Raw genomic sequence first — 6642 nt, forward strand, 5'->3', positions numbered from 1 at the left:
ATTTTAAAAAAAAAAAAAAAAAAAAAAAAGGTGAGCAAAACAAACTCCTTCAAATCCTGATTTGTGCTTAGAGGAAAAGGATTATTTAGCCTCTGAAACAGTTCGCTGTAACTATCCAGCCAGCACTTGCTATTCACAGATGAAAAAAAAAAAACCACATTACTGCAGACCAGATGGGAACATTCCACATGACCAAACCAATCAATCACCTCGGTGGGGCGCAGGTGCAACACAGCCGTGTAGCAACACACCATTTCACAGTCTATCGGGCACAAACACATGGCCACCAATCAATGGCACCCCGAGGACCTCAGAGGGGGCAGGCTCTCTGGAGTCTTACTGGTCCATGCCTGATGACTTCATAATCACACATCATTTCGTTCACTAGAGGATACAAACTAGCATTCTAATAACCTTCTACTGAAAATGGTCATGTTGTGCATATTAATACAGTGCTATTTGGAGTAAAGCAACTGACTTTACACGGCAGGCTAGGCAAAGCACGCAGGGCTGAAACAACCTGAAGCTAGAAACTTCTTCCTCTTTGAAGATGGCTATTTTGTTCAGGCTGAGATCGATGGCAACATGATTCATTCTGCCACATCAAAGTTGGCATGCAAGGCTTGTATCTTACACAAAGCAACTGTTAAACAATAGCATGCTTGAAGAGATAAAGGACAAAGGAGGGTGAAATAAAAAGGGTAGTTGGTGATTCTGTAAGAAGGACAAAAAGGCTCTGTTTCTTAAGATAGTCTAACCAAAACTGAGTTGCAAATAAAAATAGGTGACCATGAATAAAATTTAGATGTATATTCATTGGTTTTGTTTTGCAATACTTGAGGAATGACTCTCTAGAGTATATAATTACAAAAGAAGATAAACAGGATAATTTTCAGCAAACATTGTTATAATTCCACCAAGGAAGAGCTTTATGCTCTGTTCAGTGGCATTCAGAGAGGTTCTGTTGGCTCCTTTTACTCAAGGAGGCTGTATGCAGAGGTATCCTAGATAACTGAGTATTCTGAATACTGATTCAACAGATACCATAGACAGATGACATAATTTAAAAAGAAAAACCAGGAGAACTGTTTCACTCTAAAAAAGCAAACCAGCCAATTTAAATCATTGATGGAAGAAAGCTGGATATACACATCTGTTTTTAAATAGCAGATTTCTTTGATAATTCAGAGGGCAATGTGGCACCTTATGGGTCCTTAGATCCCATTAGGAACATCAATCACCAGAGCCAGAGTTCATGTGAAAATCAGTATAAGACATATAGCAGAATCTAAACTGACCCTCTGACAATCCAAAAAGTTGACTTAGGTAATTAATTTTTGATGTTAATATGTTGGGTATTTTTGTCTCTCATCAAAAACAAACAAACTCAGCTAACTAAATTAATTTACATTTCAGATTTGGACACATAGTGTTTGTTACAGATGTGAATACCATACTTTGTCCACATAAGCCTACTGATTCTATAGTCCAAAAAATGCACACATTCAATGAAAATATACTTACTACAATAGAGACTACCACTAAGAAAGAAATCTAATGGTTAGTCCAAGGAGGATATTACGATGATGATGATTGTTCCACAAAGAGATAGTTGTTCTCACTGGTGGATTATTACCTATCATTTACTTTAAAAAGTACATCAGATTCCTTTCTACATGGAAATAGATTAGAAGAGAGTACAAGACTTAGATTCTACTTCAGGTTCTTACTAATTACAGATGCTACTTGATTTGGGAAGGGCTTACATCCTGATTAAATTTTTTGTTTTGTGGGGAGGGGGGAGTACTAGGGATTGAACTAGGGGGTACTTGACCACTGAGCCACATCCATAGCCCTATTTCATATTTTATTTATAGGCAGGGTCTCAATGAGTTGCTTAGCACCTGGCTTTTGCTGAGGCTGGCTTTGAACTCAAAATCCTCCTGTCTCGGCCTCCCTAGCTGCTGGGATTACAGGCATGTGCCACTGCCCAGCCTGATAAAGCCACCTTGAATTGAAAATACTGTTAAGTAATCCGCTTGAATCAAATGTATGAAATATGATATGTCAAGAGCTCTGTAATGTTTTGAAAAACTAATAATAAATAAAATTTTTTTTAAAAGTTGAAAAGGCATTAACACAGCTTACTGAAGATCAAATCTTAGCATAGTCTACCTTAAACATGCTTAGGACATGTACATTAGCCTTTCACTGGGCAAAATCACATCATAAAAGTATTGAATATCATATTATTGAATATCTATACAAAAAAAAACCTGACAACACTGTAGAGTATCAGTCATTTAACTTTGTGATCTCCTGGCTGATTGGGAGCTGCAGCTCAATGCCCCTGGTCAACATCATAAGAGAATAATCTTACCACACATTGGCAGCCAAAGAAAAGATCAATATTCAAAGTGCAAAGCAGTTTCTTCTCAATGAGCACTGCTTCTGTACCACTCTGAAGTCAAAACAGCATAAGCCAAACTGTCATAAGTTGAGGACCTTCTGTAACTGTGTAGTCTTCATCAGACTAGATAAAGGCAATGATTTCAATTCATTAATTTGCTGACTGAATGGATTAGAGAGGACCTTGAAGTTTCTCCTAATTAATGATCTTCCTCTGTGGACTGCACAGCTTTATTTCAAAGGTTCTGTCTAGTAGTTTTCAGAGTATGAGGCACGAATGAATAGAAATCAGGTGTGCCAGTTCCAGAAATTTAGCAGAGAAGGAACTATTGTGGTCATAGTTATAAAAGATGAGCAGTCATTTTAAGTGGACAATGAGTGTTTCCTCTTATGAAGAACAACTCCATTGGCTTATAGAAGTATGAGTAAGTAAAAATAATATGAGTTGAAGTTTGTTTCCTTCTCAAATAGAATAAACAATACCATTTTAAAAATGGTATATTAATCACCCACTCCCAAATAATACAGTAAGGGGGGGGGGCGGGCATAAAACCTTTCCAAATAAATTCCTGAAGTGATTCGCACAAAGATTTGCTTTCCCAGCAATGATCCTGTAGGAGTTCAGATGTTGTGGACTACACTCATTTTTAACAAAGAAGGAAAACAAAAGAGTAGTGACTGGCTTCATCAGATCAGCAGGCAGGACTGACCACCTTTCAAAGCTATCACTAACAAAATGGATCTTCTAAGTATTCATATTTGAATCTGAAAATCATAGGATATATATTATTAAAAACATACCTGATTTTAGTGCTTTGAAAAGCAAAGCAGAAAACTGAAATTTTACTTCTTTTTAACAAATTTAAAGAAAACAGAAGAGCTCTAGAGTCAGTCAGAATTTGGTTTAAATCCCAGTTCCAGCGAGGCCTGGTGGCATATGCCTATAATTCCAAATATTCAGGATGTGGATACAGACAGATTCCAGGTTCAAGGCCAGCCTGGGAAATGTGGTGAAACCCTGTCTCCAGCCCCACCCCCGAGAATGAATGAATGAATGAATAAAGGATGAAGATGTAGCTCAGTAGTACAGCACTTATTTATCATATGCTAGGCCCTGGGTTTAGTCCCCAGCACCCACCAAAGGAAAAAAACCCTAGTTCCATAATTTAATAATTTTGTAACTTTTGAATCAGTTACCTAAATTTTTCAAAATTTTGATTTGAAGAACACAAATAATAACTAAGACAACATCTAAAGCTCAGGAGTTGTTGTGAAGACTGTATGAGTAATACATGTAGTACTTAGCATCAAGACTAACACAGCAAGCACTAAATTTTTCACTATTGTTTAATATTCTTAACAAAATACATTAGCTTGAGAGTCTCAAAATCAGAAGAATAGTTTTAATGCTCTAAACTCAGTTTATAAACAGTACTGATACCAACTCTGATATTTAAAAAATTAGTACTTCACAAGAAAATTGATGGCTCTCTATGGTAACTAATAATTAACTGCAGATGTTGGTCAATGTGCTCTTCAACTGGTCTCCTGATAATACATCCCAGAGAACCTTAATTAGTAAAATCCTACCAAAAGAGTAGAAGTTTCTCCTTTTTTGTTGAAAGTTCTACCTTTTCTTTCTAGTTAGTTGTAACAAGATTTTTTTTTTTAAAGTTAATTTGCACATAATTTCCAGATGCTGTTTGTCTAGAATCCACACAAAAATAACAGGGTCAATAAAACATGTCAGCTGTACTGTTCATCATAAACTACATTTTAAAACAGGTCCATTTTAAGGTAATACCATCATCTGGAAACCAGAGTTCAACCATTCTAGCTGAAATAGCAGTTGGTGGTTAGACATCAAAATATTCACCCAAAATTGAGAATTTCATCTGTTAGACATTTTTATCTCAGAAAGGTTAAAGTATAGATGATAGTCCTATTTTTATTTAGGTACAGTGCATTCCAAATTGATCCAAAGAAAGTTTATTCAATTCAATAACAACATCAGCTACATTTGTTTTGACAGCAACAATATTAAAAAAAAAAATACCAAGTAACTAAGTTTACCTAGTCATAATAGCCATTTTACAGTAGAGGAAAGTTTTTGGCACAGGCAAAAAGGAGGGATTTTTGGTAGAACAGTGTTGAATGTAGAAGGAATGTGAAAGACCTGGATTTTAGCTTAGTATTCACAAACTGTCGCATGAACTCTGCTGAATTATTTGAGCTCTCTCCTGTCTCAGTATACTCATCTGTGAAATAGAAGATATAATAAGAAAGAAGAAATAAACATTTAGTAATTATTTTCTAAGTGTTAGGCCCCATGCTGGGCATTAGATAATCCTTTCATTACATCATCCTCAAAGTTATAATAAGCCCAGAATGACTATCTCTATTTTAGAGATTAAAACACCAAGCCTCAGATATTTCTCCAAACTAGATACATAAGTAGTCAACATTACTAATCATAAGAGAAATGCAAATCAAAACTTCAGTGAGGCTTTCATATCCACTAGGATGACTGAAATGAAAAACAGACAAACTTTGGCAAAAAAAAAAAAAAAGTGAATAAATTAGACCCACTTTGGAAAATAGTCTGGTAGTTCTTCAAATAGTTATATTATCTACTAATTCCACACTTAGGTACAGTTGTGCACCACATAATAATGTTTCAGTCAACAACGAACAATGCCAACAGTCCCATAAGACTTTAATGGAGCCAGAAAATCTCTATCCCCAAGTGATATAATAACCATCCTAAACTTATAGTACAACACACTGCTCATGGGTTTTGGTAACATTGGTGTAAACAAATCAACTGGGCTGCCAATCATATAAAAGTATAAAAAATCCAGTTGTGGACAATACCTGATACTTAATAATAATAAATGACTAAGTTACTTATGTATTTACTATATATCTTTTACCATTATTTTAGAGTATACTGTACATATATTTTTTAAAGTCCACTGTAGAATAGTAGATTAGATGGTGTTATACCATCAGCAGCTTCAGACATCTTGCATTTACCACATCTCTTGGTCCCATCGACAGATTTGACTTATGACATACAAGTTTTACCACATCTCTTGGTCCCATCGACAGATTTGAATTATGACATACAAGTTTGCATAAGTATACTATATGATGTTTGCACACAAGGAAATTTCCTAATGGCACATTTCTCTGAACATACATTTCTTTGAACACCACAGTTAAGTGATGCATTACTATATATACAGAAGATAAGTGAAAATATGATCATATAAAAATGTGTATGCAAAGTTGATATTGACATTATTTGAACCCAAAAAAGCAGAAACAAATCAAATCTCAATCAGTTGGTGAATAAATGTAGTATACCCCCAAAATGGAATATTATTCAGTCATAAAAAGAAACGGGGCATTGAAATACCTACAACATGGATGAACCCTAAAACATGCTAAGTAAAGAAAACTAACTACAAAGGACGACCTGTATGAGCCTAGTTATATGAAATGTCCAGAGTTAGGCAAATCCCTAGAGACAGAAAGACTAGTTGTTGCCACCCTGTGCTGGGTGGAGGGGAAAATGGGGACTGACTTCTAGCAGGTACCAGGTTTCTTCATGGGGTGATACAATATTCTGAAATTAGACTGTGAAGATGATTGTGCAACTCTGAATGCACTAAAAGAAAAAGCCCTACTGAACTGTATGCTTTAAAAGAATGAATTTTAGGGTATGTGAATTCCATTTCTATAAAATTATTATTAAAACACTGAAGCAGAGAGTGAAATGATGGTTACCAGGGAGTAATAAAAAAATGAGCAAAAACCCCCACTGAGTTTCAAAGATTTTTAAAAACAACAGCAAATCCTCTCACATAGGGTTATGAAGATTAAATGAACAAAGCTAAAAAGCATTCTGCACAGTGCCTGGGACAATGAAAGTTCTTAATGAAATGTGACCTTCTTTTCCTTTAGTCAAATATAGAAACAATAGAAGTTAAATGTGATTTTGATTCTAATCTGATGACTTAATAAAGCTACCTGTTTCTTGCCATCTGATTACCGAAGAAGTAATATAACTACATGTTTATAGGTATACAACACAGTAAGGAAAATCAGATATATCCACTATTAGTATAAAAGAAAATGGACTTACAAGAAGCCCACATCAGAAGCTGACAAAGTGTAATGAAAATATACTGAAGAGAAGCAAATGAGTTACATACAACTCAACAAAAC

General features: G+C 35.2%; 1 protein-coding gene across 11 annotated transcripts in view; it reads right to left on the bottom strand.

Moving 5' to 3' along the window:
- Tcf12 (transcription factor 12) overlaps nucleotides 1-6642 on the bottom strand; it is a 339696-nt gene that overhangs the window by 146543 nt on the left and 186511 nt on the right. The gene's annotated exons all lie outside the window — the stretch shown is intronic.

Source organism: Marmota marmota, unplaced genomic scaffold (assembly GCF_001458135.2).
Source record: "Marmota marmota marmota unplaced genomic scaffold, marMar, whole genome shotgun sequence".
In the NCBI taxonomy this organism is placed as follows: Eukaryota; Metazoa; Chordata; class Mammalia; order Rodentia; family Sciuridae; genus Marmota; species Marmota marmota.